The sequence below is a fragment of the Molossus molossus genome, unplaced genomic scaffold, assembly GCF_014108415.1.
Source record: "Molossus molossus isolate mMolMol1 unplaced genomic scaffold, mMolMol1.p scaffold_m16_p_4, whole genome shotgun sequence".
Lineage (NCBI taxonomy): Eukaryota > Metazoa > Chordata > Mammalia > Chiroptera > Molossidae > Molossus > Molossus molossus.
In genome coordinates, this window is record NW_023425377.1 from 41103434 (window position 1) to 41123389 (window position 19956).

The 19956-nt window shown below is 52.2% G+C and overlaps 1 protein-coding gene and 1 pseudogene across 1 annotated transcript in view; both read left to right on the plus strand.

Moving 5' to 3' along the window:
* Nucleotides 1–19956, plus strand: part of FSTL4 (follistatin like 4) — a 400034-nt gene that overhangs the window by 263268 nt on the left and 116810 nt on the right. The window lies entirely within an intron of this gene.
* LOC118616380 lies at nucleotides 13378–13843 on the plus strand (annotated as a pseudogene).

Genomic DNA, 19956 nt, shown 5'->3' on the forward strand with positions numbered 1-19956 from the left:
ATGATAGCTTTGCTGGGTAGAGTAAACTTAGTTGTAGGTCCTTGCTTTTCATCACTTTGAATATTTATTGCCTGCAAAGTCTCTGTTGAGAAATCAACTGACAGTCTTATGGAAACTCCCTTGTAGGTAACTAACTGCTTATTTCTTGTTGCTTTGAAGAGTCTCTTTGTCTTTAACCTTTTGCAGTTTAATTATGATTAAACTTGGTGTGGACCACTCTGGGATCATCTTGTTTGAGACTCTCTGCAATTCCTAGACTTGTATGTCTATCTATTTCCTTCACCAGGTTAGGGAAGTTTTCTGTCATTAGGTTTTCAATTTCTTCCTTTCTTCTCCTTCCTGCACCCCCATGATGCAAATGTTGGCATGCTTGAAGTTGTCCCAGAGGCTCCTTACACTATCCTCATTTTTTTATTCATATTTTTGTTTTTTGCTTCTTTATATTCCAAATTGCTGATTTGATTCTTGGCTTCATCTACTCTACTGTTTATTCCTTGTAAATTATTCTTCATTTCAGTTACTGCATCGTTCCTTTCTGGTTCTTTTCTTATGGTTTCTATGTCCTTTTTCATGCAGTTGAAGTTCCCACTAAGTTCCTTGAGCATCCTTATGACCATTGTTTTGAATTCTGTGTCTGGTAGTTTGCTTGCCTCCATTTCAGTTAGTTCTTTTTCTGGAGATTTCTCTCTCTCTCTTTTTTTTTTTTTTTGTTTTTTTTGGGGGGATCAGTTTCTTTGTCTCCACATTTTGGCTGCTTTCTTATGTTTGTTTCAATGTACTAGAAAGAGCTACTACATCTCCCAGACTTTTTGGTCTTGTGTAATCAGTACTGTGTAGGGCCCAGTGGTGCAACCTCTTCAGTCACCCAGTCTAAGGGCTCCAAGTGCATCCTGTGTGGGCCATGTGCACTGTCCTGTTGTAGTTGAACCTTGATTGCTGTTGGCATGTCACTAGGAGAGATTGATCCCCAAGTTGATTGGCTGTGAGGACCAGCTACAACTACAGCAGAGGAGCTGCTGTGCAGGAGCTGACCCTCGGAGCAGGCCATGCTTCAGTAGGGCTTTGGTGCTCACTGAGTCTTCCTCTTGAGTGTGTCACTCACTGAGGTGGAAGGACTGTAATCTGGCATGTTCTGAAACTGTCCACTGGGTTCCCTGGCTCTGGGGCCTCCTGGGAGATGCAAGGCCAGCCACCACCTGTGCCCTGCCAGGAGCCACCCAGCTTGAGCTGCAGAGCCATCTGCAAGTGACTGCTTCTTGTGCTGGGCTTGGAGGTGCCCAGGAGAGGCCAAGCTGTAAACCAAGGCCAGTTGCCACTCGTACCCAGCATGGGGCTACTTAGCAAGAGGTACAGAGTATGCAGAGGCCAGATGCTTCTTGTTTGAGAGATTTTAGGAAAGTCCAAAGCATGAGGCAAGCTGAATAGAAAAGCCACTGGAAACAAGTCGGGTGGTTCCGCAAATTGGGTGGGGCCGAGTCTCAAGGAATCACCAGGGTGGGGGGGAACAGTGTGAACCCGGCTGATGGAGACTCACAAATGGCGCCTGCCTGCTGGCTCTGTGGAGTAAGGCTCAGAAAAGAAACAATGGCCTCTGCCAGCACTTTGTCTGGCTGGAAGCTGTCCCCCAGCTTTCACCCTAATGTCAGACAATTCAGTTCCTCCCCATATGCCCCTGGTTCCTTTCAAGCTGCTGCCCCAGTGCTGGAGCTCAGAGGGAGTGAGTCCAAGTAAGTCCTTCCACGAGCCCTGTAAGAGGAGCTGCCTGGGACTTCAGAAACCTCAGCCTCTTTGAGCCTCAGTTCCCACTGGTTTTTATAGCCAGGAATTACAGAGACTTCTCTTCCTGGCACTGGGACCCCTCGTTCCTCGCGGGGACCTCCACAGCCAAGATATCCCTCCAAATTAAAAAAAATTTTTTTAATTGATTGATTTGAGAGAGAGAGAGAGAAACATTGACTTGTTGCTCCACTTATGTATGCATGCATTGGTTGATTCTTCTTCATGTCCTGACTGGGAATCAAACCTGCAACCTGGGGCAACAAGATGACACTCTAACCAACTGAGCTACCTGGTCAGGACCCTCCCAATTTATATCTGCCATATGTGGGTGTGGGACAAGCCTGTTCCATGTCTCAGCCCTTCCTGCCAATCTCCATGTGACTTCTTTTTTTTTTTTATCCTCACCCGAGGACATTTTTCCATTTTTTGTTCAGATAGAGTAGGAGGGAGAGAGAGACACACATTAACATTAAAGGGATACATTGAATGGCTGCCTCCCACACGACCCAACCAGGGCTGGGGACCAACTGCAATTGCAGTACATGCCCTTGGCAGGAACTGAACCCGGGTCTCTCTGGACCGCAGGCCAATGCTCTAACAGCTGAGCCAAACTGGCCAGGGCAACTTCTTCTTTATCTTTATTGATTTCTTTTTTAGAGAGGAAGGGAGAGCAAGAGAGAGATAGAAATATCAATGAGAGAGAACATCGATTGGCTGCCTCCTGCATGCCCCCAGTAGGGATCGGGCCCACAACCTGGGCATGTGCCCTGACCAGGAATTGAACCGGTGACCTCTTGGTACATGAGTCGATGCTCAACCACTGAGCCACACCAGCCAGGCCTGTGTGGCTTCTTATTGAAATCCCTAATTGTAGGACTTTTGTTCAGCCAGATTTAAGGTGGTTCTGAATGATGGTTGTACTATAATTTAATTGTAATTTGATGTGGTTGTGGGAAGATTTGAGAATAACTTTTACCTATGCCACCATCTTAACAGGAAGTCCTGCCTAATTGATATTAATGCATTATTTAAAGTTTTGCTTTTTTGTTTTTCTGGTATGCATACTTTGCTTTCAAAACTTTTTAAAAAGTAAGACCACGTTAAACATCTGAAGATTTCTACCCAACTATTTTTCACAGACTATCTCATGTTTATAAGAACTGTTTGGTGCCTTTTGCTGTATTTTTATTTATTTACTGCTCTCCAAAGACTGCAATTTTGAATTGCTCAATATATTTTCTCAGCTGCAGATGTCAATGTATTTATGTAATGAAAGTGCCAATATGTATGTACATATCTGGAATTAGCATAGAGATGATGAAGGCAGTTCAATGTTGATCAATAATTGTATTTGAGGTGGGTTTTTTACTTTGCTTCTCTCAACCATCCTGTACTTTGCTATTTATTACCACCCACTGAGATTCTGGCCTTGACATAATAGAAGTTGCTGGAGGAAATTCACAATCTAGCGATTGAATTCAAGTGGCATTGCTCTCAGAATGACAATGTGGAATTAGGTCTTGCAGAGTAAATAGAAACCCAGTAAATTGAAAGTGCGCCCTTAATAAAAATGTCTCTTACTGCCTTGAACACAACAAAACAAACATCACTAAACTTCAGCCTCTAGTAGTAAAAACTTTGTTTCAAATGTAGGGCCAGAGTCATCCTCCAATCAAATGTGCTAAGCAGTTTGACCAAAAAGTGCTTCTGACACATGTGGTATTAGGAGATCTGAGATTGTCAAACCCGAGTTGAGAAGATGACAGTGTTTGGAAAAGTCCGCTGTGTTCCACATGCTGTGAAGCTCCAGGGCTGTCATGTGCTCCTGGGACAGAGAGGGGCTCTGGGCCAGCCTCCTGGGGAGCCCAGGTGCCGACCAGCCTTGGGCAGTCTCCACATCTGCTTGCGTCCAGCCCTGCTGGCCCGGCTAGTGGCTGTGATTGCCATGTGCAAAAACATATGCCTCTGTCCTCCTCACAGCGGATTCAGAGGGTAGGTCCAGATACTTTCTCTTTTTTCCAGAGTTGCTAAGGAAATCTATGCCCTGCTTTACTTCTTGCTGATTGAAATAAAATGGACTTTTCTAGACAGTGGCCTAAGCCCTCATTATAATGCATAATAATAACCCATATGACATGAGCAGCTTTCATCTTGATGGCTGTCAGGGGGGCTAAGCCTGTTCCTCCTCAGAAGAAAGGAACGGCCCCAATAGCACCCCCCCCCCCAATCAGTAGGATAATGACAGGCACTGGGGTTTCCCGGGCTGGTGGGAAGAACTCGCCTGCCGTGAGGACGGTGAGCAATCGGAAACCAGCATCTTCTGGGAGACTGTTACAAAGGCCCGACTCTGGGTGCTGTGATTGCCATCTGCAAAAACAGACAGCAGGAAGGGAAGTGCCAAGAGGGAACACACAGAAATGCAGGTGGCCTTGCTGCTAGAGCTTCAAGAATTACTGGTGATTATTTTTTCTTTTGCCACATTTTCTCATAATCCCCATGAAAGGGGAACTCTGGGAGCTACAATGTAGTTACAGTAGAACCCTCTGTCAGCAGTTTGACTTTCCACTGTTTCAGTTACAATGACAGTATGAAAATATTAAATGAAAAATTCCAGCAATTAAAAAATTCTACAGTTTTACATCGCGCACCTCTCTGAGTAGCAGGAAGGAGTCTCCCGCCCTGTGCTCTGGCACGCCCAGTGTGAAGCACCCTTCGTGCAGCGGACCCACGGTGCGCGCTCCCCACCTGCCAGCCACTGAGTTGCCGGCTCAGTTATCAGATCAACTGTCGCAATATCACAGTGCTTGTGTTCAAGTCACCCTTACTTACTTAATAATGCCATATTCACATAGTTTTTATTACAGTATATTATAATTGTTCTATTTTATTATTGTATTAATCTCTTACTGTGCCTAATGTATAAATTAAACTTTATTATAGGTATGTATGTATAGGAAAAAAACATGGTACATATGGGGTTTGGTACCATCTGCAGCTTCAGGCACCCACTGGGGGCCTTGGAATGTAGCCCCTGTGGGTAACGGGCTGGGGAGGACAGTGTAATTGAGTTTAATGGAAGTTTTCCCAGTGTCTTGAGGTCTTTATAACTTTACAGCTAAATGAGCCACAGGGCAGCACAGAGTGAGACTTAGCCATCCTGCCTGGGTTTGGACCCTTCCCCTCCAGTGGAGGAAGGGAGACGCCAACAAATCCAGCTCAGCAGGAAAAACAATTTCCCTCTTTCGTTAAAGAGAGTGAGCTCTGCAGACGGTTAGCTCCGTAGGGGCTTCACTCAGACACCCGCAGGTCTCTGCACCCCGGGAGACTGATGTCCATCAGGTAACAGGTCTGGGGAGTCTGTGGCCCCTTCAGCTGCCTTGGCCCCACCCCTGAGCCCTACCTAAGGGCTCACCTCCTCTACCTGCTCTCGGGGTCAAGGCTGCGGGAGAACAACCCCACCTCCTCTCCCTCCCACGGCCCGGCTCCTGTTGGCGCTGAATCACTGCCACCTTCTCATCCTGTGAGCACGCGTGTGCGTGTTGTGGAAGCACAGAGGCACCGCGATGTTCAGGCTGGGCGTCCACAGCAGAACAGATTTGTGGGCAGCTCTGCTTGGGGGGTTCCTGCGTGCCTGAACCTGCCAGAGCTGGAGGCAGAGCTGACTCCAGATGCTTTTCTTCCTCGAGTGTTTGGGGTGAAGCTGTAGCAAGGTGACCGCTTGCCTCCTTGCCCGAGGTATTGTAAGTGGAAGACAAACCACCCTGCTCTCTCGGGGATGATTTACACTAAATGTCCACACTTTTCCTGCCAGTGTGCTTTGCTTTATAGCAAAGGTGCCTTTTTGTTTTCTCTTTTCTCTGATTCTGAACTGTCTTTGCTTCTGCCCCTTCTCTGTGCCCTCTGACCCTCACAGGCCTCCTCTCGAATTCCGCCTCCTACTTCTGGCCACACAGGGCTCAGCACCTTTGTCCCCTCAGTTACAAGCCTGCCATTCCCTGAGCTTCAAGCAGTGCCGCAGAGACTCTTCGGACCTGCCTTCCCCTTGGGCAGCTCTCATCTGTCCTCTCTCCTGCCTACATGTCACCTGACCCCACCTCCCTGTCGGTTCCCAGGACTCCTGAGGGCATCCCTCTCTCGGAGTGCTGTGCACACTGCCAGAGCTAGAGATGAGGTGGCTCAGGTCCTGGGGAGGTCACACACGAAGCTGTGGGTACCTGAGAGACAGTACTGGAGCAGGTACTGGGCATCCTCACCTACCTGGTGCAGGTACCCACACTTTTGTGAGCCTGGGTAGGGGTAGATCGCAATGCACTGGAGACCTCCGATGGGTCAGTAAGATAGGTACCCTTATTGTTCTTGCTTTGTGGATAGGGTTCAGAGAAGTTAAGTGACTTACCTGAGGCTGCACAGCTGCAAGTGGTATGTCGTGGTTTCATACCTAGGGTTTCCTAGAGGAAGAAGAATGCCTTATGGGGGGCCTGGAAGGATAGAGGGATATGACACCAAGAGAGTAGGGCCAGAGAGGAGACAGGATCTGGAGTTGGTGCACAGGTACTGACAGCTGGGGGTGCTCCACTTGGAAGTAAGAACAGGAGGCAGGAAGGTTTCCTCCCTGAAAAGTCTCTATGCTGCTTTTCTCACCCCTCGTTTCTCCACACACACCCTCACACAAACTCTCACACACCTGACACACTCTCACACACTCACACACACTCTCACACACCCTCACACCCTCACACACACACTCACACATACACACTCACACACTCCACACACACTCACACCCTCACACACACCCTCACACACACTCTCACACACTCACACACACTCTCACACCCTCACACACCCTCTCACACACTCACACATACTCACACACTCACACACTCCACACACACTCACACACCCACACACTCACACTTATATACTCTCACACACCCTCACACACACACACACTGTCACACACACTCACACACACTCTCTCACACCCTCACACACACTTACACTTATATACTCTCACACACACACTCATACACACTCACACTTACATACTCTCACACACTCGCACTCACACATGCACATACACTCACACTCATGCATACACAGGCACATACACTTTCTCACACACACTCACACACCCTCACACACTCCACACACACTCATACACACTCACACTTACATACTCTCACACACTCGCACTCACACATGCACATACACTCACACTCATGCATACACAGGCACATACAGTTTCTCACACACACTCACACACCCTCACACACTCCACACACACTCACACACACAGGCACATACACACACACACACACCTGCACACACACATTCACACGTTGGCTTGGCAGGGAGTCCTGCGACCACATCCGAGTGAAATGCTCGAAGAGGCGGTGAGCATTCTTTGTGCCCTGGGGTGTGAGAGCCGGGGCCGAGATCCTAACATCCGGACGAAGCCTGCTCCTGGCTAAGGACAGCCGTCTTGGCCTTGCTTTAGGCCTGGGGCAGGTGAAGCAAAGGTGATTGAATTCCTACACACCTTCTTTACTTTCTTCTCCAGTAGTTGAGGAGACAGGTACTGGCTGAAGAAGCTTCCAGGCACTGTCATCAGAGCCCCGTCTGTCCCTGGCTGTGACAGGAGCAGGAGTGGGTGGGTGGCTCCCTGGACAGCAACTTCAGAGGACCTTCGGGGTCGCAGACCTGAACCCCAGCAGTAGTTCCGAAAGCTGGCGATGCTTCCACGGGCTTTCAGGCCAGAGGCCTGGGCCCGTCTCCAGGGGCTGGTGAGACTGAGACCTAGCCGCCCTCGCTTGTTTCCATCAGGCTGTACATCTTCGCGAAGTTATCTGAGTGAATTATTTTATTCCCTTTTTAATGTCACGAGAAAACTTACATCACCATTTTATTTGTGCATTGGCAATTGCACAGAATGAGTTCCAGTTCAGTGTGGCCCATGACACACATGCTGAATCGAATGTCCGCCTGTGGGCCAGAGGCTGCTCCCATCCATTAAGCTTCAAAGGAATGAGTTCTAGGCTCATCTGCAACTTATTTCTATGTTTCTTTTATGGCTCCCCTGCCTTCTCCTGTTGTCTTTAGAGATACTGGGAAATCTGGTGGGGGCTGAGGTATTTATTAGTGGTGTGGAGAGAACAGGTTTATAACAGTCATTACAAAATATTGACATTCATGCTTTGAAGTCAGATGACTTATATTTCCATTACAGTGATTAATGGGTGGTCCCCAAAGTGCCATAAGGGAGAGGGATGTTTATCCTGGGCTCTGGGATCAAGGCCCTGGAGGTGTTTGCTCTGAAAAGAGATTGAACTCCCAGAACCTTCCATGGACCTCACACTCACCCCCCACCCTAGAGGTCTTGGGAATCTGGCCCATTGAGATGCAAAGAGGACCTCCCTGCCCTCCAGTGGCCCTGCTCTGTGTCAGCTGAGGTGCTGTCCTGGCATGGACTCTGACAACCCCAGGGCCAGGGCTGCAACCCCTGTGCAGGTAAGGAAACGAGGTCTGGCTCTCCCACACACATGTCCAGAACACAAGTGTGTGGGTGAAGCAAACACACCAGCATCTAGCCTGTCCTGTGAGCACACGAGAGAAAATTAAAAGTAAAAAAGAGGTATTTAACAATAGCTGAGATTTGGAAGCAGCCCAAAGCCCATGAGTGATGAATGGATAAAAAAGCCATGGTACATTTACACAGTGGAATACTACTTGGCCATAAAAAAGAAAGAAATCTTACCTTCTGCGACAGCAGAGATGGACCTAGAGGGTATTATGCTAAGTGAAATAAGCCAGAGAAAGGCAAATACCATGTGATTTCACCTATATGTAGAATCGAATGAACAAAATAAACTGACAGACAAAATAGAAACAGACTCATAGATACAGAGAACAGACTGACAGCTGTCAGAGGGGAGGGGTCTGGGAGGCTGGGTGAAACAGGTGAAGAGATTAAGCAAAAACAACTCATAGACACAGACAACAGTGTGATGATTAGCAGAGGGAAAAGGGGGTGTGGGGGTAGAGGAGTGTAAAGGGGTATAAATGGTGATGGAAGGAGACTTGACTTTGGGTGGTAAACACACTATATAGTGTACAGATGATGTCTTCCAGAACTGTGCACCTGAAACCTATATCGTTTTTTTTTAATTCTCACCCGAGGATATTTTTTCCACTTATCTTCAGACAGAGTGGGAGGGAGGGAGAGAGAGAGAGAGAAACATCAGTGTGGTAGAGACACATCAACTGGCTGCCTCCCACACAACCCTGACCAGGGTCCGGACCAAACCACAACCGAGGCACGTGCCCTTGACCAGAATCAAACCCGTGACTCTTTGGTGTACAAGCCGATGCTCTAACCACTGAGCAAACCAGCCAGGGCAAAACCTACATCATTTTATTATCCAACGTCACCCTAATAATTCAATAATAATTTTTTTATAAAAGTAAAAAGAGAACTGACTCCGCTCCCCATGCGTTTGTGCACTGAGTGCGGCTCCCTCCCCCATTGTTGAGAAACTTGGACACGGAGCCAGGAGAAGGATCTCCTAAGGCCTGGGTGCCAATCCAAACATAATCATTGCTGGTCTTCCCACGCAGCAGCCCCACTTTAGAGCCAGCAGACTCCCTCATTTTATATTTACTTCTAGTCCCACACTATTTTCTGTGACCCATTAGCTCTACTAAGTCATTTAAAAGCCATAACCACGGCCATTTGCTCAGGTGGATGGACCCAGATAAGCGGACTCGTCTACTCCTTGAAGATGCAGTGGGCGCCGTTCCACGCTAATGTCGCCAATTGATCGTGCGGAGCCAGCGCCACACGAGTCGGGTGCAGGGGGCTGTCAGGCTGGCTGTGCTCCTTTGCCACTCCCCAAACCCACGTGCTCCCCCAGCTGGACCACCAGCTGTGCTGGTGGGGAGGGTTGCACCCGGTGTGCAGGCTCAGAGCTCTGTGCCCCGAGCCTCTTTGGCCTGTTTCAGCCTGAGCTCTCGAGTGTGGGTAAGCCTGGCAGGAACGTGTGCGCTCGTGGGTTCGCAGAGCAGGGAGGAGCTGCCGGGTGCCATCTCTGCTAAGCCAGACGTGCAGAATGGTTATAAATGATCTCCCTCTGCTCCTTCAGGGTAAGTCATGTTGCTGGGGCGCAGTTAGTTCATCCCCAGCTACCCAGTACCCCGCGTGGGCATGGGGGTCCTTTCACTGCAGAGAGAGCACGGCCCCTGTGCTGAGGCTCCTGCCGGCCGGCCGGCAGGTGTGCGCCACACACTGGAAAGGGAGTTAGCACCATAGGGCAGCTGATGTTAAGAGTCCAGTACAGGTCTGGGCCCTGATTGCCACAGAAAGGGGGAGGGGAGCTGGCCAGGGACAGCTTTCTAGGAGAGCTGTACCCAGAGGGTGGGCCAGGACTCTGACAGGGAGGGCATTTCACACAGAGGAGACTGACTCCACCAGCCCTGCTGAAGCTGGGCCCACGGGCCAGCCACGCCATCCATCCCGGCGGGTGAGTCGGGCATAGTTGGACCACGAAGTGAGGTTCCAGAAGGGTCCATCTTGATCCCTTCTGAGCAGGTGACCCTTGGTGCCCATTTCTGGGCCACAGGAGCCAGCAGCCAGGGCCTGGCAGTCGAGTCTTAGGCTGAGCCCTCATTTCAGTCCTCGAAACCCTGGGAGCCTGGGAGGTGGACAGAGCCCACAGGCCGGATAGGTGCTGCTTCACACGGTGACCCTGCCCTGTGAGTCCCCCACTCCCTCCTCCGGTCCCTAGGCCTGTGCCTGGCCAAGGACAAAAACCCTACCCAAACCAACTGATACCTTTCCGATGTTGGGAAACACCAGGTTACCCCTACTGAATAGCCATAATATCGAAACATAACGCATACAGAAAGTGAATACATTAGTGCACAGCTCAGTGCATTTTCACCGAGAACGTATCCTGTGGCCACCACCCACTTCAAGAAACAGAATTTTACCAGCACCTGGAAGCACCCCACACTGTGCCCCATTCACGTCCCCACCCAAGGGTGAGTCAGTTTGCCTTTTGTGAGAGGAGAAGACGAGACAAATCAGCGGGACTAAGCCAGCGCAGTCACTTAGAGCAGGCCCAGGAGGAGGCTGCTCGGGGAGGGGAGCGGAGACAGAGGGTTACGAAAGCTCCAGGCGAGGGCGGCAGATGCAGGCAGCTATGACGCGAGCACCGCACTGAACACCAAGCTCCTGCTAAGAAAGTAATAGCACCAGTCGCAATATCAACTCGGAACTTAAAACATTTCTAGACTCTAGACTCAAAAGAGGAGAGACTTTTAAATGGAAACAGTAAAAATTATTGGTGGAGTAGAAATAGAGATCTGTTGGCTTGCGGGCCTCCTCCTGCCTGGGGCGACATCCTGGGCCTGGGTGGGGCCTGGGCCCTCTAATGCCCCAGAGGTCAGACATGGGCATTGGAGGCCCTCTCGGTCCAGGCCAGGGTCCCGGGCCACCACCCTTCCCACGGGTGTCTGTGCTCCAGCAGCTCTGTCTGCGTGTCCTGAAGAGCATCCAGCAACATGGATCTTTCTAGATTTTCTTTCCCATCACTCGCAGCACCACCCTCCACCTGACACAGGTCTGCCTCTGACTCCATTGGAAATGCCCTCCTGTGTGTGGCTCTGCCCCCCTGAAGGGACACTGGCCCTGGGGATTGGCTACCAGTCACTCCTCTTGATTGGAGACTGAAACCCTCATCTTTGTGGATCCCCTATTTTTCCAGGCAGTGGGTGAGGGGCAGCCCAGACCCCGGTCTCTGAGCCAAGGCTGTTATCAGGAAAAGGTGGGACCTGCCAGTGTGCTTGTGATCATAAGATCTGCCCAGGAAGTGGCCCTCGCGTCCAGGCAGGGCTTGAGCATCCTCCTCGTGCCATAGAGGATGCTGTCCTCTCCCCACCAGTCTCCTCGATCCTCCCCTGGCTCTGTTTACGTCTGCGGGGTTTCTTGCAAGATCTGAAAGACTGGAATCGGAAGAGAAGGAAGGTGGACTGGGGCAAGCAAGGCCCCCAAGAGTGTGGGCACAAAATGCCAGGTAGGCAATAGCCCAGCTCGATCATCGATGCCCTGAGCCCCAAGGCAGGCCTCTTACTGTTCCTCCAGGCCTCGGTTTCCATATCAATAAAATGAGTGGTCTGGACTATATCATGCCAAAGCCTTTACCCCTGCTCTAGGGGGCTGTAGCCCATGATTCGTGCCGGGTGGGCTGTGTAGGCACCTCTAAGAGGCAATTGGGGTGGGGGGCAAGGCTGGGGCTGGGATGTACACCCAAATCCTCAGCTGTGTGTGTGTCTGTCTACGTGTGTAAGGACTTCTTATCCAGTGTCTTCTGCACGCAGCCTCAAAAGCAATGCATGCGAATCTCACCCCACACACTTGAAAATCTTCCCAGGACACTATTACTCATCAAACAGAGCACCTTTAGTGGGGAAAAACCACAAATCGAGGTGAGTGTGCAATTGCCTTATTTACTTGATGGCTCCTGTTTTTATTATGGGCCATTAGCATCAAGTGACGTTTTTTAGCCTCACCCAGTGATTTGGCTTTCGGCATGGAAAGTTCTTTAGGAAATTTGTAACCACCTTTTCAAAGCTCAACTCAAAAGAAGACAAGTAAACATACCCCAGCCTGAGGCAAAGCATGTGAATCACGTGACCTGCGGGCTGCACCTTCCACGCAGGGACACTCAGGGCACCTGCGGTCTCAGGTCTGAAGAGCTCCAAGCTGCGGGCCACTGGCCCCACCTGTCTGCTCCTAGGTGTGCTCTGGACTGGATACATTCTCCTTAGGAGAATCCTGGTCCCGGTCATGCTCATCTCCTGTGGGTCCTGAACCCTCTCAAAGCATCTGAATTTGTTTTCTTGACAGATAAGGCAATGAGGAGGCCATTCTTGGGATCCGAAAACTTGTATAGAAGGGAAACAAAGAGAGGGCTGGGCGAGTTCCCAGTGTGTGAACCTACTGAGTGAGAGTCAGCATGTCCCCAAAGGGCCATCGGGAGTGACCAGAGCAGATGGTGAGGCGGCTGAGCTGTGTCTGAAATAACTTGGTTTGCTGGAATAGGGGCCTCACCCTGGCTTCCTCTTTGGTCCCCATGGCCCACCCTGCTTCCCTCACGGCCAGGCTCTGGGTTCTGGACACTGAGCCAGGACTGTCACAGGACTGTTCCATGTGGGGACTGGGCCTGCCCCGCACGGTCCGGGAACCTTCACGGGTCAGGCAACCTCCAGGTCCTTGACCCACCAGGAAAGATTCCAAGGACAAATAGGAGTGAGAAGAAAGCAAGTTTTACTCAAGTAAAGAAGAAGAAAGAGGCTGGTTTCTCTGTAATGTCTCCCCTTCTAAAGTACACGTCCCCACCAGCCCAGCAAAGCCTCCACAGGTGTAAATGCGGAATACGACGACGGGGGCAGTTCCTGCTGAGGACCCTGTTCTATGGCCTGGTCGGCAGCCCACACCGTCACACCAGAGGGGGAGCATGTCTGCCTGTTGCCTTTAGATCCCAGTGGCTCTTCTCTTCTGGCCCCAGGCGCTCAGGAGCCACGAGCTTTGGTGCTGACATGGCTGAGTCCAAGAACCACCCCAGTCAGTCCACAAAATGGCACAGAAATGGCACCACGTAACCCCGATCACAAAGATACAAATCTCTTACGGGGTGGACCCCGAGTTCCTAAGGAACATGGGCTTTGCCAAGAAGCACAAGAAGAGCCTGAAAAAGATGCTGGTCGACATCACCAAGGCCATAAACGCACATGCTGAGGCCATCGAGGCCCTCGTAAAGCCCGAGGAGGTCAAACCCAAGATCCCAAAGGACGGCAGCCACAAGCTCAATCCCCCTGCCTACATCGCTCACCCCAAGCTTGGGAAGTGGGCTCATGCCATATCACCGAGGGTCTCGGGCTCTGCCGGCCAAAGGCCCAGGCCCAGGCCCAGGCTGCAGCTCAGGTTCCAGCTCAGGCTCAGGTGCCCAAAGGTGCCCAAGCCCCACGACAGCTCCAGAATAGAGGCCTCCGTCTGCCGATGTGAGGATGGAAGGACAGTGTGACTCCTGGGCTGGTGTCCTCCTGTGCTGTCTGTACAAAGAAACCTGAGGCAAGATCTGTCGAAAACAAAACAGTGGCCCTTGGGCCTGACTCAGAAGCTGAAGATGACCCTGTCTGAGCAAACACCATGAGCAACACAAGGAGAGCAACGCACTGTGGGTCAGGCCAGGCAGGTGGGGCTTGGGCTCAGAATCCTCCCAGTCTCCTCACCTGTTGGCCCCAAGTGCTGGTGCCCTGTCCAGGGGTGTCCTGGGAGAACAGAGACAGGGAAGGAGAAAGGCGGAAGGAGGGGGTCCTGCCCCAGGGGTGCCTGCACGGGGCCTCTTTCCTCTTCAGTGGGGCGTGCACAGAGGGCTTTTGCATTTATTCCAGTTTTCAAACATCCCTCCTTCATTCTGGGGCCGTGTGATCTGCTAATCAACCATAAAATATGTATGTGGACCCCTCGTCCAGGAATCCAACCGATGTCGCTTTCTCTAACAGGGATAGAAGAGAGGATTTAAATGTCAAACGGCAGACTATAGCAACACCCATTGAACCAGACATTCATGAGCAAATGTGCCACTTATCTAACAAAGGTCTGGGTGGTTTTGTTTATTTAAATTATCTGATGTTGGGCAAAAATGGAGATGAGGGTTTGTCTGCAAATTCAGGTGCAAGGGGAGGTAGCTATTTCACGCAGGCTGGACGGGCTCTGGTGCAGCAGCTGGGAAGGAGCGGGGTGGTCAGCGTGGCGTGTGTGTTGGGCCCAGCCTGAGTTGTAGGTCAAGTGGAGCCTTAGATGTGCAGATTCTGTGTGTGGGCCCAAAGTGGGCTCTGTACCTTTAGGAACCCAGAGCATGCAGATAGGATGACAAACAGGACCCCCCAGGGAAAAGAGCAGAGGACACTGACAAAGAACAGTTGGTCAACTGCATGCTAGGCCCCCTTGGGGACCTGGGAGGATGAGGGCACACTACTGAGTGCAGTGGGCCCATTGCTGGCTCTGGAGTTGGGACTACTGAGTGAGGAGGGGACTCAGGTGGAGCTCCCCTCCGAGTGATGAAGGGGCAGGAGACAGGCTGAGCATCTCCAAAACTGCAGGCAGGCAGCAGGTCACTAGGGCCCCTGTGACCCGTGACAGTGTCCACCAAGGGTCTCCATGGCTGGATTCTTTAGGAGAGTGAAGACTCTCATGCAGGAGATGCAAAGGCACTGGGGCACAGTGTTTGGAGAAGAAGGGATGGAGACGAAGACAATTTCCTCAGGCTTAAGGGACCAAGGGGTTTGGAGTAGACAGAAGCAGCTCCTTGGAACTGGGTCATTGCAGAAAAGTCAAATTCGAATAAAGGGCTTTTCAGGAAGGGAGCACCTGGGAGCAAAATCTGCAGGCCCGCTTTCTGGCAGGTAAAGGGAATAGCCAGTGGCTACAGCTTAGGCCAGTGGTTCTCAACCTGTGGGTCACAACCCCTTTGGGAGTCAAACGACCCTTTCACAGGGGTCACCTAAGACCATCAGAAAACACATATTTCCGATTGTCTTAGGAACCGAGACACCGCTCCTCTATCTGTCTCCAGGCGGGTCTGCCCACATGCAGATACACCCACGTACAACATGGGAACTGTATTGAAGGGTCGCAGCATTAGGAAGGTTGAGAACTACTGGCTTAGGCCATTGTGTGAACACCTCCCCATGGTTCTTTTTAAATATTTTTTTTATTGCTTTTTGAGAGAGAGAGAGAGAGAGAGAGAGAGAGAGAGAGAGAAACATCTATTGACTGCCTCCTGCATGCCCCATACTGGGGACTGAGCCTGCAACTCAGGCATGTGCCCTGACTGGGAATCGAACCAGGACCTTTTAGTCCATGGGATGACATTCAATCCACTGAGCCACACCAGCCAGGCTTTGAGTGTGGGCAACAGTGACCCATCTGCTCAGAAGTCACAGGCCCCAGGAAACAGCCAGCAAGGGGTCACCATGTGGCATAACTTTGAGTACATCTGTTTGTGTTTGTTTGGGGATTGTGAAGAGATCTTATTATATGTGCTTAACAATCTCCTGGAATTTTTAGAATTTTGTGGCTTGGTCAACACCATCAGTAAAACTGTAATATGTTAGTGAAAATGTATCTTAAGATAAACCCATTGGTTTTGGCATTTATTGTTAATTGAATTTTCCCAGAAATGGCAGCAGAAAGATTGGTAATGTTCCTGAATTTACATCAAGTTAAACATCTGTTCCTCTTAAGCTAAACTCCAGTAAAGTTATGGCAGCTCATAAATTAGATCTGGGAGTAAAATGCTTTTTGCTCTTTGCACAGCTTAGCAGTTTCGAAATAGACCTCAGAATAGCTCGCCGCCGCTGAGGCCCCGTAACAGCCACATTCAGCTGCGACGCAGGTGCCAGACGACTGAGCCCAGTTTTTGCTTTGGTGGTAAAAATCGCAGCTTTGTCAAGTGGCAAGTGACCTTGCTTCTCAGGGCAGCTGGGTACAATGTGGGGACCAGTCCTAATGTTTGTGCGGGCGTCAGGAGGAGCCCGCCCGCGAGCAGACCCAGGAGGCATGGGCACATGGGTCTCTCCCTGGGCTCCTCTGGGGGCCTCCCTGCCAGGTCAGGAAGGGCTGGAGTCCAGTGCATGAGGACTCAGGCCCGGCTGGCGGCCGTGTGGCTTCCGAAGGGGTGGCCTGTGTGGGGTTTGGGAGGCGAGCTACACACGCCCCACGTGTTGGACTCTCGGAGCATGGAGCACCAGCCCTCACCCCCGCACTTCCTCTCTTCCCATCCCCTGCTCCTTCACCCACACTCACCCCCAAAGAGATTGCCTCTGTTAATGACAGGCGTTCCTTCGTGAACTGTAGTCTGCGTCCTGCAGGCCCCTCTCCGGTACATTTGGGGTTCGTAGGGGACTCCTGAAATGCAAAGCGGCCCCAGTGAGGGAACTGCCACCACCCTGGAGACCATCAGGGATGGGGTCTTCATAGGGGCCTTGGGATCCCCCATCCAGGCCCATCCCCCTATTCTGCTTGTGCATAAAGCTCTCCCGAGAGCACAGAAGGGCCCCCGGGGAGCCCTGGTATGAGAGTGGACCTTTCCTGAAGCTGTGTGGCTCAGTCCATCCTTATGCCTCCCGACCCGGTCTGCTCCCCCAGACCGGGCTGTCCCAGCCAGCATGGCAGAGCAAGAGGCAGAAATGCCCGTCATCCTCCAGTCCAGAGGCAGTCACAGGCCCTGCATGTGTCCGCCGGAGGAGGCTCGGAGGAGCCGCTTCTGTGCAGCCCAGTGTCCAGCAGGGCAGCGGACCCTCTGCGGCTCACCGCCCTGCGCCACCACCCCGACCAGGCCACACAGACTTCACTCTGCAGGGCGACTGTTGCAGGTTTGGGTGTCCCCACTCGATGAGGTAGTGTCCGTGCCCCCTGGCAAGCCCAGCATGGCTTGGGCACAACTACATGTACCCCACTCCAGGGCTGCCCCCCCACACCCACATCTTCCACACTGTGCCCCCCAGGAGCTGACATGATGGGTAACGTGGGCGCCTGGCCCTGTCTAGACTTCCAGACCTTGGTCACGGTAACAGGGTGTCTGGGATTGTCCCCTCCTCAGGGCAAGGCTGCAGCCACTCTGAGCCCACAGTCGTCTCGTCGATAGACATGTAACGAGCCCTTCTGCGCGCAGGTGCTTGGGCCGGGTATGGGGAAGCCACGGCGGCAAGGCCCCGCCTCAAGGGGCTCCCGCTTAACAGAGGAGCCTGGCAACGACCAGTGGACGCATACGGAGGCGGGGCAAAGTGGGGTGACGAGAAAACCAGGGCAGTGCCCCAGGGGCTCTTTAGGCAGCAGTTGGTGTGCTGGGGAGGGGCCAAAGGACTCGGTGCAGGAATGGCTGGGGGTGAGAGAGAGGAGAGACCTCCCCTTCCCGTCACCATCACCCTCCCTCCCAGCGTCCCCGCCTCTTCCTCCAGCAGGCCCTGGGCCTCCAGCAGGAGCCTCCACAGGCCTGTCTCACTCTCAGAATCCGAGCCTCCCTCTACCTGGGTGGCGTCGCCCACCTTGCCTACCTGGTACACACCCCCCTTCCCTTGACTCTTGGGAGCCTCCTGCCCTGCCCACTCCTGAAACTAGAAATTTCGCCTGCCACAGAGTGAAGACGGTCCCTGTGAGGCAGGAGCGCACGTGGCCGATGGGATATTCAGTGTCTCCCTTGCTTCCCTTTGTTTTGCAACAGAAAGTGTTCCTTTGATGGACATTTAATTCCAGAGGCTGCTACCTGCTTCCTATCTCTCTTTACTCAAAAATTAAATGCGGATGTGCCTGTGCTCCTGCAATAATCATCTCCTCGGCCTGGAGCGAGAGTGGCTGGGATGGGAGCACATTCGAATCTTCAAAGAGGGACAATTATTGAGGGAACTAGATTAATGAGGTGTCATAACAACTTAGCCAGATCTGCGGCTGACCTTTCTCATGGAGAGCAGGCTTGATAAATGTAGTTCATTACCAAGTTCTGACATGAAAATAGGATCCCACTCTGGGCTCCTCAGCAGGCTGATCAATATTTTATCTGCCAAAGCAGGCCTGGCCCGGCAGCAGGAGCCCCCCCACACTCCTGCTGGCAGGAAGCCCAAGGCCAGCGCCAGGGTGGCCAGGCAGCCCTGCCATGTGGAGGGCACCCAGGCCAGCAGGAAGGTGGCTGGGACCTTCCAAAGGCCTGTCGGGGATGCTTGTCAGTGTCAGGCTGACCAGGACATGAGCCCCATGGGGCAATGTTCATGAGTGGTGGGAAGGCAGGGAGGAAATTTTCTGTTTTTCCACAAACACCAATACAATGGCCACCTGTGCCAGGTGCTGGGCCCTGGTGACTGGGACAAAGACACGTGAGTCATGCTCCAGCTCCTTGGTGCTCTCTTCGTCAAGAGAAGCCCTCAGGCCTGGCTGACCACTTGGACTTGGCAAAGTCCTCTTACATTTCTTAGCACACTATTCTCAACCGCTGTGCCACAACGGGTGCACGAGTGTGCCGCAACGGGTGCGCGGGTGTGCTGCAACGGGTGCGCGGGTGTGCCGCAACGGGTGCGCGGGTGTGCCGCAACGGGTGCGTGGGTGTTCTGCAAGAATGTTCAAAGCACAAAGCACCTGACTGTTCAGTCAGGGGCACTGCCCTCCCTTAGATTGTCAAATAAAACAGAAAAAAAAAAAACAATAGCCAACACGATAGCTGTCCAGTGTGAATAAATCATAAATATACCTATTTTTTTGTCAGATTGGCAAAAATTATATTTTCTGGTGTGCAGCAGAATTGTGGTGATCAGCGTGTGTGCCATGGTGGAAAGGTTGGAAATCGCAGTGTTCACATCCTGTGGGGCGGTAAGGGCTGTCTGCCCCGGCCTAAGGTGGGACATGGAGGCGGGGGAGCACGAGCCCTGCTGCCCGGCATGCCGTTCCTGTGCCTCCTGCTCCCCCACATCCTCACCCTGCCGGTCTCACCCCGCACACCCCTCCTCATCAGAGCCCCCTCCATGGGCACCCTGGAAGCTCAAGACCGGAAGCCCCGTCTCCTCAGTGTGCTGCCCCATCTGACACAGCCTGTAAGTTAGTGCCGGATGGAGGAGCAGGACCAGTGTGAGCTCTAGGGGGCAGGACCAAGGCCGCAGGGGGCTGACTCTGGAGACGGGGTGCCACTCTGTCTCCCGGGCTGGTGTCTAGACATGGGCATATCTTCCTGGCCAGGAGGCCTGTGCTGGGCTGTGGCCATGGTGGAGAAGCCAGAAGCATGTGAATTCACAGGGAACTGCAGGAAGTGACAGAAGAGGTGGGGCCTGGGGCATCGCTGAAGTCCCTGGACAGGACCCCTAACCTGCTGGCGTGGGGGATGCTGCTTAGCTGTAGACCCCTGGCCCGGGCCGCAGGCAGCTCGAGCAGCTCTGTGCTCCACCAGAGTCTGTGAGGAAGGTTAGAGGGTCGTGGAGGACCAGCGAGAATGAGACCTCTCTGTCCGTCGGGCCTGTCTTGGCTCGTCCTTCAGGTGGACCACTGTGGTGTGTTCTTAGGAGTCTGATCGTCACCTAGCATTTCTGAGTCAAGCCCCCAGTCGACCCCATGCCCCTCTTCTGTGTACAGCA